The sequence below is a fragment of the Triticum urartu genome, chromosome 6A (assembly GCF_056163025.1).
Source record: "Triticum urartu cultivar PI428250 chromosome 6A, HENAU_Tu73, whole genome shotgun sequence".
In the NCBI taxonomy this organism is placed as follows: domain Eukaryota; kingdom Viridiplantae; phylum Streptophyta; class Magnoliopsida; order Poales; family Poaceae; genus Triticum; species Triticum urartu.
Window position 1 is genome coordinate 70,894,427 of NC_141878.1, and position 13,135 is coordinate 70,907,561.

Consider the following 13,135-nt stretch of genomic DNA (forward strand, 5'->3'; position numbering starts at 1 on the left):
TCACGACGAGTACGACTCCATCAACCCCTTTCTCTTGAACTCTTCCGCTCGCGATCTACAAGGGTATGTAGATGCACTCCCCTTTCCCTCGTTGATAGATAACTCCATAGATTGATCTTGGTGATGCGTAGAAAATTTTAAATTCTGCTACGTTCCCCAATAGTGGCATCATGAGCTAGGTCTATGCGTAGTTTCTATGCACGAGTAGAACACAAAGCTGTTGTGGGCGTCGATATTGTCTATTTACTTGCCATTACTAGTCTTATCTTGATTCGGCGGCATCGTGGGATGAAGCGGCCCGGACAGACCTTACACGTACGCTTACGTGAGACTAGTTCCACCGACTGACATGCACTAGTTGCATAAGGTGGCTAGCGGGTGTCTGTCTCTCCCACTTTAGTCGGATCGGATTCGATGAAAAGGGTCCTTATGAAGGGTAAATAGAAATTGGCATATCACGTTGTGGTTTTGGCGTAGGTAAGAAACGTTCTTGCTAGAAACCTATAGCAGCCATGTAAAAACTTGCAACAACAATTAGAGGACGTCTAACTTGTTTTTGCAGCATGTGCCATGTGATGTGATATGGCCAAAAGGATGTGATGAATGATATATGTGATGTATGAGATTGATCATGTTCTTGTAATAGGAATCACGACTTGCATGTCGATGAGTATGACAACCGGCAGGAGCCATAGGAGTTGTCTTAATTTATTTATGACCTCCGTGTCAACATAAACGTCATGTAATTACTTTACTTTATTGCTAAACCATTAGCCATAGTAGTAGAAGTAATAGATGACAAGACAACTTCATGAAGACACGATGACGGAGATCATGATGATGGAGATCATGGTGTCATGCCGGTGACGATGATCATGGCGCCCCGAAGATGGAGATCAAAAGGAGCAAATAATATTGGCCATATCATGTCACTATTTGATTGCATGTGATGTTTATCATGTTTTACATCTTATTTGCTTAGAACGATGGTAGCTTAAATAAGATTATCCCTCGTAATAATTTCAAGAAAGTGTTCCCCCTAACTGTGCACCGTTGCGAAGGTTCGTTGTTTCGAAGCACCACGTGATGATCGGGTGTGATAGATTCTAACGTTCGAATACAACGGGTGTAAGCCAGATTTACACAAGCAACACACTTAGGTTGACTTGACGAACCTAGCATGTACAGACATGGCCTCGGAACACGAAGACCGAAAGGTCGAGCATGAGTCGTATAGAAGATACGATCAACATGAAGATGTTCACCAATGTTGACTAGTATGTCTCACGTGATGATCGGACACGGCCTAGTTGACTCGGATCATGTTTCACTTAGATGACTAGAGGGATGTCTGTCTGAGTGGGAGTTCATTGAATAATTTGATTAGATGAACTTAATTATCATGAACTTAGTCTAAAATCTTTACAATATGTCTTGTAGATCAAATGTCCCATGCTAATGTTGCCTCAACTTCAATGCGTTCCTAGAGAAAACCAAGCTGAAAGATGATGGCAGCAACTATACGGACTGGGTCCGGAACCTGAGGATCATTCTCATAGATGCCAAGAAAGATTATGTCCTAGAAGCACCGCTAGGTGACGCACCCATCCTAGAGAACCAAGACGTTATGAACGCTTGGCAGTCACGTGCTGATGATTACTCCCTCGTCCAGTGCGGCATGCTTTGCCGCTTAGAACCGGGGCTCCAAAAGTGTTTTGAGCAACACGGAGCATATGAGATGTTCGAAGAGCTGAAAATGGTTTTCCAAGCTCATGCCCGGGTCGAGAGATATGAAGTCTCCGACAAGTTCTTCAGTTGTAAGATGGAGGAAAATAGTTCTGTCAGTGAGCACATACTCAAAATGTCTGGGTTGCATAACCGCTTGAATCAGCTGGGAGTTAATCTCCCGAATGACGCGGTCATTGACAGAATCCTTCAGTCGATTCCACCGAGCTATAAGAGCTTTGTGATGAACTTCAATATGGAGGGGATGGAAAAGACCATTCCTGAGGTATATTCAATGCTGAAATCAGCGGAGGTGGAGATCAAAAAGGAACATCAAGTGTTGATGGTGAATAAAACCACTAAGTTTAATAAAGGCAAGGGTAAGAAGAACTTCAAGAAGGACGGCAAGGGGGTTCCCACGCCCGGTAAGCAAGCTACCGGGAAGAAGCCAAAGAATGGACCCAAGCGCGAGACTGAGTGTTTTTATTGCAAGGGAAGTGGTCACTGGAAGCGGAACTGCCCCAAATACTTAGCGGACAAGAAGGCCGGCAACACTAAAGGTATATGTGATATACATGTAATTGATGTGTACCTTGCCAGTACTCGTAGTAGCTCCTGGGTATTTGATACCGGTGCGGTTGCTCACATTTGTAACTCAAAGCAGGAGCTGCGGAATAAGCGGAGACTGGCGAAGGACGAGGTGACGATGCGTGTCGGGAATGGTTCCAAGGTCGATGTGATCGCCGTCGGCACACTACCTCTACATTTACCTACGGGATTAGTTTTAAACCTCAATAATTGTTATTTAGTGCCAGCTTTGAGCATGAACATTGTACAGGATCTCGTTTAATTCGAGATGGCTACTCATTTAAATCCAAGAATAATGGTTGATCTATTTATATGAGAGATATGTTTTATGGTCATGCCCCGCTGGTGAATGGTTTATTCTTAATGAATCTTGAGCGTAATGTTACACATATTCATAGTGTGAATACCAAAAGATGTAAGGATGATAATGATAGTCCCACATACTTGTGGCACTGCCGCCTTGGTCACATAGGTGTCAAACGCATGAAGAAGCTCCATGCAGATGGACTTTTGGAGTCTCTTGATTACAAATCATTTGACACGTGCGAACCATGCCTCATGGGTAAAATGATCAAGACTCCGTTCTCAGGAACAATGGAGCGAGCAACCAACTTATTGGAAATCATACATATTGATGTGTGCGGTCCAATGAGTGTTGAGGCTCGCGGTGGCTATCATTATGTTCTCACCCTCACTGATGACTTGAGTAGATATGGGTATGTCTACTTAATGAAACACAAGTCTGAGACCTTTGAAAAGTTCAAGGAATTTCAGAGTGAGGTTGAGAATCAACGTGACAGGAAAATCAAGTTCTTGCGATCAGATCGTGGGGGAGAATACTTGAGTCATGAATTTGGCACGCACTTAAGGAAATGTGGAATAGTTTCACAACTCACGCCGCCTAGAACACCTCAGCGTAATGGTTTGTCCGAACGTCGTAATCGCACTCTATTGGATATGGTGCGATCTATGATGTCTCTTATCGATCTACCGCTGTCATTTTGGGGCTATGCTTTAGAGACTGCCGCATTCACTTTAAATAGGGCTCCGTCGAAATCCGTTGAAACGACACCGTATGAATTATGGTTTGGGAAGAAACCTAAGCTGTCGTTTCTAAAAGTTTGGGGATGCGATGCTTATGTCAAGAAACTTCAACCTGAAAAGCTCGAACCCAAGTCGGAAAAATGCGTCTTCATAGGATACCCTAAAGAAACTATTGGGTATACCTTCTACCTCAGATCCGAAGGCAAGATCTTTGTTGCCAAGAATGGATCCTTTCTAGAGAAAGAGTTTCTCTCGAAAGAAGTAAGTGGGAGGAAAGTAGAAGCCCCTCTGATGCCTTCCCCAAGCCATTGTAGTCTTGGTCTTTAATGCTAGCAGGAATCTACAGGAGCAACTCCCCAAATCAAAAAACCAGATCAACAAATCCCCCAATCCCCAAATTAGAAACCCTAACCCTAGCTCTACCACTGACCTGATAATGCATACCGTCGTCGTCGGAGGAGATTTGCAGGCTGGACAAGTCGTCGCTGCTCTCATCCTCGAAGACCATGATGCGGCGGCGATGGCGGAAGCAGCGGTCTGCGCGGCGAGCGGCGGCGGATGGGTGAGACGAGGGCGATGGGGCGAGGAGAGGGACAGAGTGTGGCTGGCTCCGGTTATACCAGCCCCGACCAAGAGCTACATGGTTCGACCGAGCCGGCTGGAACGAGTGACCGAGCGGGTGCGCGCGGGTACTCCACCGTGGCACCTGACACGTGGGCCCGGTCGGTCAGATACGTGGTCAATACGTGCTTATACACCTATCAGACCGTTGTGCAACACTTAGGCTTTGAGTTAGTACTGAACTGCAAAAAAAGTGACTAGTGGTACTGATTTATCACGTCGTGCCGAAGTGTGGTAGTTCCTTGCAATTAACTCAATCCAAACAGGGCCTCATGCTTCTTGGCCAGAATATAAGATACCGGCGAGAACTTGTTTTGAGAGATCCACGCACTGGTCATCATCACTCGGGAGCCTAGCCCCATGCAATTGGATCATAGACCGGAGAAAACACTCTGTAGTCCCATGAAGAGCCTCACAATCCCTCCCTGCCCACACCCATCGAACCCCTCACCACGCCGCCGCCGCCCTCCATTTCTCTCACTCCGCTGCAGAAACGTGAGTGTGACCTAGATCTGGACTAGAGAGCGAAACCTAACCAACCGCCGGGCTTCTGCTACTTATAAGTAGCTGAGGAACCTTGCCAACTAGAGTCCAACGGGCCTTGAACCAGCGCTAGTGGACCGTTTCTATGACCTACTGTGACCGGGTTACTTATATCTCTTTCGCTACCCTAAAAGAACTTATATCTTTCGCACTACATAGGATAATTGCTGAGATGACAAAGAGAGAATTCATAAGAAAAGTCTTCTTATTTTATTAAAGAGATAACCCATTATAGACATATTTTTATTACCATCTTTAAGTTACATGTAAGCCTTAAGATAAGATTGTCTTATCAGTACATGCCCTTATAGTTCAAAAAAAAACTACTTCTAATCGTAATAATAGAAAAAGGAAACAAGAAATTGTTTTCTATTCCTTGTGACCAAGAAATTGCTACAAATTTCTCAAACTGCTTCTTTTTTTGCGAGAAAACATCCCATTCATTCATCTTCAATTATGGCAGCACAATGAACACCAAAAATAATAAAAATTACATTTAGATCCGTAGACCACCTAGTGACAACTACAAGCATTGAAGCGAGCCAAAGGCGCCCCGCCGTCGTCGCCCCTCCCTCACAGGAGTCGGACACAACTTGTTGTAGTAGACAGTCGGGAGGTCATCGTGCTAAGGCCCCATAGGACCAGCACACCAAAACAACAACAACCACCGATGAACAATAACGTAGATCGAAAGGATCCAACTCGAGGACGCACAAACATAGACGAACAACAACCAGATCCAAGCAAATCCACCGAGGATAGATCCGCCAGAGACACCTCCACACGCTGGCCAATGATAGTAAACGCACCACCGAAACAAGGCCTAGGCAGGGAGACCTTTATTCCATCTTCAGGGCGCCGCCGTCGTCTCGTCTTCCTGACCAGAACACAAATCCTAACAAAACTCAAAGGAATGACTAACAACGGAGCCCTCCCGCCGGCCCTTGCCAGGATCCGCCACGCCCTCATGTCCCTAGGGCCACCCGAGATGAGGCGGACCTGCGATGGTGTCGGCGAGAGGCACGAACCCTAGCTGCAGGAAAAAACAGGTTACGCAACCGCTGCCTCCTGAGGTTGCTGGTTATTTAACTTGAGTAAGAACACATTTAAAGATTGCAAAAAACAACACATGAATTAAACTTTTTTTTAATCTTTGGTTGGTCTTCCTTTTGTACCTGGAAAAAGAAAATCGGCATCCCTTTAGTTTAGAATTACATTTTCTAGAAAATACCTGCACAAAACACTAAATGCATGAAATGGAAGGAATAGATGTTTCATGTTTTCCATGTAAACAAGGTATTTCTTGTTTCTTAAATGTAATAGTAGCACACAAAATAATAGTTGAAGTACATCAGTATAGAGTTGCAAAAAGATTTTTGTAGTTGTTCTATGTGAACTAAGAGTTAGAGAATTTTAAACATGTTTGTGATTTGAAAACATGTTGGCCAATTTTAAAAATGTGCATGAATTTACAAATATTCAAAAATTTGAAAGAATGTTCACAAATTTTAAAAATGTTCAATAACAAAAAAAGTTATTCACAAATTAAAATAATGTTCCTGAATTAAAACAATATCCCCCCCCCCATTTAAAAAAACAATCATGAATTTAAAATTTTGTTCATGATTTAAAAATGTTCCTGATTTTTTAAAAAAATTGCGAATTACTAAAAACGTTAAAAATCTTTAAAATGTGTCTGACCGAAAAAATGCTCCTTAACTAAAAACATGTTCACAAACTTTAAACAAAATGTAACAAATTTGAACATGATAATGAACTTGTAAATACTTTCATGATTTTAAAACATATTCAGGAATTTTAAATCGTTCTTATATATAAAAATATTCATGAATTTTTAAATATTTTTTAGTAAATATAAAAATGTTTATGAATTTATAAATGTTCACAGATTTCATTTTCTGAATTTAAACAATGTCCAGGACATAAAAAACTTTAATTTAAAAAATGTTCGTAAATGTAAGATAAGGTTCACGAATCTTAAAAAGTGTCTAAAACTTACAAATTATTTGGAATTATAAAAAAAAATATGCCGATGCAAAAAATTATGAATTTGGTTCTTTTAATTAAAAAATATTCTTCTAATTTAAAAAAATGAAGATTTGAAAAACGGTTCGAGAATTTGAATAGTGTTCTTGAATTTCAGAAAGAAAATTGTGAACTTCAATAAATGTGCACAAATTTAAGAAATGTGCCTAAATTTTAAAAATATTTCCAAATTTAAAAAATATTCATGAAAATAAAAGGGGAATCTATTAAATTACTTTGATATTCATTGATTATTATCAATTAAAGATAATGTCTTTGCATCAATATTCTTTGAGTTAAACTTTTATGAGCCTACATCAAATAGCTTTTTTGGAATATATAAAAAATATTGGCGAAAGAATCAACCAGAGTGGGGCCACCCAAAGGCCACAAGCCCTGGGGGGGGGCCTGCAGGCTTGTGGCCCCCTGGAGCTCCTCCGACCCTAATTCCAACTATAAATACCTATTCACGGAGAGAAAAAACAAGGAGAAGGATTCATCGTGTTTTACGATACGAAGCCGCCGCCACCTCCTGTTCTTCATCGGGAGGGCTGATCTAGAGCCCGTTTGAGGCTCCGGAGAGGGGGATTCATCGCCATCATCATCATCATCAACCTTCCTTCATCACCAATTTCATGATGCTCACTGTCCTATCGTAGGCTTGCTAGACGGTGATGGGTTGGATGAGATTTATCATGTAATCGGGTTAGTTTTGTTAGGGTTTTGATCCCTAGTATCCACTAAGTTGTGAGATTGATGTTGCTACGACTTTGCTATGCTTAATGCTTGTCACTAGGGCCTGAGTGCCATGATTTCAGATCTGAACCTATTATATTCCCATGAATATATTTGTGTTCTTGATCCCATCTTGCAAGTTGTAGACACCTATTATGAGTTATGATCCGCATACCCCAAGGTGACAATAATTGGGATTCTTTCCGGTGATTACCGTAGTTTGAGGAGTTCATGTATTCACTAAGTGTTAATGCTTTGGTCTGGTTCTCTATTAAAAGGAGGCCTCCTCCTCCTGGGGGTGCGAAGAATGGTGGCAAACACTTGCTCTTGAGCTTGACACCCGTTCTGGAGATAGGATGCTGGCCACCGATGTCCTGAGCAGCATCGGCAAAAAGACCGGGAGATCCACGGTCATGTGGTGCAGTTGTGATCTCGTGTTGTTTCTCATACAGGGCTGAACAATTTTTTGTTTTGTACTTTAACTAACTTTGAACTCTACTATGGTTTTGTTTCAAGTAAAAACTTTTTTGAGGGGTAAACCTGGCATCATCATCAATAATCAAAGGTACAATATATACATCTTTTGAGTAATGGAATCTTTTATCATCTAAAAGAAAACATAATCAACTAGAAAAGTAAAGAAATTTTATGAAAAATCAATGGCTCAAGCTATTCCATCATATGCTATGTCTGTTTTTAAATTACCAAAAGGAGTATGCAAGGCAATTACCGATGAGATATCCGGTTATTGGTGGGGACATGGGGAAGAAAAGAAGAAGATGCATTGGTTTGCGTGATGGAAAGTGTGTGTTCCGAAGAAGAAGGGTGGTATGGGGTTTAGGAACCTTCACAACTTTAATCTGGCTATATTAGCAAAGTAGTGTTGGCGACTCTCTAGAATCCTGAATCTTTATGTGCGTGACTTTTGAGGGCTAAGTATTATCCGGGTGGTGACATACTGAAAGCAAGGCCGAAGAAGGGCTCTTCGTATACATGGCAAAGCATTGTTCCAGGTATCCAAACTTTCAAAAGAGGATGTATTTGGTGAGTAGGCACGGGCTCGCAAATTAATATTTGGGAAGGTCCCCGGATTCCATCAAGCGAAACAAGACGAATTATTACGCCAAGGGGGGGAGGGCACTGCTATGTAAGGTGGAAGAAATTATCGATCCCCACACCGGACAATGGGAGGAGGTGCTTATTCGTACTATGTTCTCACCGGTTGATGTTCATAGAATTATACAAATCCCACTCCAAGCTCTAGAAGATTTGGTTGGAAGGTTTTGCAGGGCGTGTTACCATGTTTAGGATTCCTGAAAAAATAAAACAATTTGGATGGAAGCTTTTGAAGGGCGTGTTACCATGTGTTGGGTGTGTTAGTTGGACGCCACATCCCTTTTGTACCCCCAATGCCCATTTTGTAAGATTGGATTGGAGGATATCCAACATTGCCTATTTACTAGTGCTCGCGTGAATGAGATATGGACCAAACTAAATCTAGTTGATGCAATCCATCATGTAGTGGCTGAGGACCGCTCCGGCTATATCAACTTGGAAGCTCTTCTCCAACTACGTTCGGCGGTGCATGAACTAGCAGTAGCGGAGCTGATTCTTGTAGCTATGTGGTATATTTGGCGGTAGAAACGGCAAGGAGCAAAAGGTGAAACCGTCCAGAACTCAGAGAGAATAGCGATAACCATCTGAATTCTAGGTACAAATTTTATTCGGAGCTATACACTGAATCAACCTATCTGGAAATCTGAGCATGTGTGGAAGAAACCAAATGCAAGGTACTTTAAAATCAATGTTGGCGCGTCATTTTATGCACAAACATTGGCAGGGTATGTGTTGCTGTGGCTCGGGACGATCGCGGTAACTTCATCGCAACAGCAACATGGACCTTACCTCATGTATCCAACTGTGGACTCAATGGAGATCAACACCATTTGCAACAGACTGATCCTAGCGGCTAACATCGGCTGCACTAAAGTTGTCATCAAATCAGACAGTAGGAGTGCCTTGGATGCAATTCGAATCTGAAGGGATATATGGGTCCGGACACGTCGATCATTACAGATGCTACTCTCCTGGCATTGGAATTTTCAAGCGTTGCATTGCTGTAGAGAATCAAATTTAGTTGCTGATAGTCCAGCAAAACATTGTTTTAGAGTTAGCTTATCTGAGTCTTGGGACTCTAGTGCCCCCGACTTTATTTGCCTCAAATCGTAAACGATATGGCCATTGTTGAGGAATAATATTTTGATGATACAAAAAACATAATCATTTTGTAAGGCAAAAAAACCAGTGTGCGCTAGCCCAAGAGAAAGCCGAGTCCAAGTCCAATCGAGACCAGCACTTGAATAAGCCGCGGTGTGGACTCGTGCTTCAGACACCTAGCTCTGTCTCAATTCTCAAAAAGAAAAGCTAGACCCAAAGCCCCGGAGAGCTAGACTGGTCCTAGGTTACGGCGGCGGCGGCGGCGGGATGGCGTCGGAAGAGGAGTTCCTTTTCGGCTCTTACACAGAAGATGAGGAGGACCTTGCTGCAGCGGAGGCGAAGGAGCAGAGGGCGAGGAGGAGAGCAGAGGGCGAGTGGGGGATAGAGAAGGTCATAGCGCAGCACAAGGAGCAGCAGATGGAGCTTCAGCTCAAGTATCTCGAGAGCCTCAAAAGCTCCGAGTATCCAAACCGCAGGAAAAGTCCGTCCCCTTCTAGCGCGCGCTCCTCGTTTTCCTCTCCTAGTACCTTTTTTTTGCGATTCCCCATTGTTTTGGCTTGCAATTTACCTTTTTTAGTCGGCTTGCAGCTACCAAGTCGCCGATGCGGAACCTGCACAATGGAATCGGTGGACCGGAGCTCTATACTTCCTTGAACGTGCTCGCCATCAAGTTGATCAAGTGCTCGGTTCAGTTCCCAATCGACGTTTATGGCCACGTTTCGGTCAGGGACGATATTGATGCCAAGCGTGTGTTCCTCTTCCGTCGCGTTCGTGACCACTGCCAGAAGATTAACGACGCCCAGGTAAAACAGCTGTCACCCACGTGAGGGAAATTGAAGATAAAGATGTCAACTTTATGAATAATTGGCCAGCAAAGTACTACAAATTAGTACAACTTTGTACTATACTAGCGACAGTTAATATGGATAGTAGGAAGTACTGTTTTTTGTTCTTGTTTTCAGCATTCATCACTTGCAGTTTTTCTCACAGAATCTTTCGGTTTTTTATGCCTGATGTCTGATGAACATTGATATATTGAGTGTTCCTAGGCGCTCGCTTAATCATGCTGAGCGGAGCCCTATCGCCTAGCGCTTACTTGCGCTTAAGCGTGCGATTTCGTAATAAAAAGGGCAAAGCGGAGGCAAAACGCCCGCTCAGCGTGTAGTGCCTAATCCAACCTTGCTGGTGAATGCTCAACTGCCATGTATACGTAAAATCATTTACACCGTAAATAGTAGTAGTACTTTTTTTTACTACTCTGCTGAAGCGTTAGTGCTGTTTGCTTGTCTACTACCTCACTATCTACCCGATCACAAAGCTATATCAAATTGTACATGGCTTGCGATCACATGGTGTTAATATAGCACTGTTATACAACTTCAACTCGAAGCATATTCTATTGTCCTTACGAATTGTACTTGTACTCAATGGATAGTTAGGTAGGCATCTGTCTCGTCTTACCACGATGATGAGCAGTCTTGTGGCAAGTTCATTCTTATAGTTTGTTACCTTGTTTTTGTACGCACTACATATACAAAGTAGCCGGCCTGATGTGCTTTATTGCCTTGTAGGGTGCATTCTTGTCCCTAACCGGTCCGTCTCGAGGAATCGTTTTGCACAGTGCCCTTCACATTGAGATTGACTTGAAAATTAGGAGTTTGGATTCAGAAAGGGACATTGAGATCGCCAATTGTTGCCTAGAGGACAAGGTAGCCACCTCTTGCTCCAAAGTGATTAGAAGCAGGGTTGCCGGCCCATTGTGCTCAGTCGACTTGACATACGCACCTGTCCATGAAGCAGTGGAAGCCACCTTTAAGTTTACTCTTAGCCAGATCAAGACAAGCATAAAAAGGCCAAATGGATCTGTTGCTCGGCAGCGGCAACCCTTCAACAAGGACAACCAGGAACACTGCGAAATCCTTGGCAAGATCACTGTTGGCATTTCTGGAATTGCTGAGGGTGTCCTCCTTTATGATGGCAGTAGTTTGGTTGGTGAAGGTGGGCTTATTAGATTGCAGCGTCGGGTTGTGGCTGCACCCCTGTGGCTTCCTCTATCAATCAACACAGTGTCTCGTGATGGTAAGAATACTACCACCAGTGTTTACCCCTCAAACTGTGGCTGCCAGACCTTCGTTGTGACAGCTGCTTCCTATGAACTAGAGGGCACCATTGTCTGGTCTTCGCTCTACTCTTCCAAGGCGGATGACGTGCATATGGTTCCGGCCTGTAAAGCTCTCCAGCCAGCTTTAACTGTGTGGTGATGAGTAACTTAGGTTGATGGCATATCTGAAGTCTTTATGTACCCCTAGATTGTACTAGTTTCATATCTGCTAATGTATGATCAGACTTGTAGCACCCGGTACCTTAATTATGGGGAAAAGAAGCATTAGTCTTGTGTTACTTGGTGAGCACAAAATCTTGGATTTGGTGGATCAATCCTAGCGACACATGGTAGCATTGTAATCAATCAAGAAATTAATCTAGTCTAGTTGATGACCTCTACTTACAGCTATTACTAGTTTTTTTAAACCCTTCCATGGAAGGGATATGGTGTACTCAGCACCAAGGATAAGACCAGTAGGAAGAACAAGAACAAGTCTAGCTAACTGGTACTGATTTACCATGGCAGCTAATGAGAAGATAAGTATCATGAGCCATGTTAAAATATTTTTGGATCTGGAGTCTTAATTTTATTGTTCCAACACATGAATCTCCATTGCTGATGGAACCCCTGCAACTAGAGGGCAAAACTAGAATCTCTTCTAAAAATAAAGAAAAGCAAGAATTGAGACGGTGTTGGTTTGCATAAAATTGGGTAGATTATTCATTCCGTTCTCTGTTTGCTTAATAATTGGAACAATGAAGAAGTCATGAGTGAGTGGAGGAGAAGATGAACTCCTCGAGGCTGACAGTGCCGAAGGCGTTCTTGCGTCAGCCACCACTAGCGGGCACCTGTAGATGCTTGCCCTGAGGTCGACCTCCTCATCGGCGATGGCGTGCAGCCGGCGCTCCACCATGGACGGACCACTCCCGCGCTTCGATTAGTTTCAGAGAAGAGACTTCAGACAGGAAGTTGCTAACTTGGAGAGGAGAAATAGCTCGAATTTGGACGATTTAGAGCCTGTTCGGCAGCTCTCCGCTCTTGGAGCGGCCGGAGCAGCACCGAACAAGTCACTCCGTGCTACTATAGGGTACTAGTAGAATGCCCGTGCATTGCTACGGGCGAGCTATGGGCGAAATGTAGGAACATGAGTGAAGTCCTTCGCCTTCTATCATTTTTAGTGGAAACTATGAGAGCAACTGTGCATGAGTCGTCTATTTTTGTCGGTTGTAAAATGCTTTGAACAGTTTCCTCTTCCTCCTCTTCACATTCCTCCTTCCTAACATTGGTCGCGGCCAGTGTCGATGTCGTGCGCCACCCTACCCGAGCTGCCTTCTCCATCGGTTTCACGTTGCCCGACACTGGTCACGACCGGTGTGGATGCCACCCTGCCCGAGCTACCTTCTCGGTTGGTTCACTGTTGCCCCTGTTCACTGTTGCCCCTAGATTCGCAGAAAACTTGCAGTTCAAGGCCCAGTCCACTGTTCAAGTTGCTTACTAGTGTAGCATAGAGTT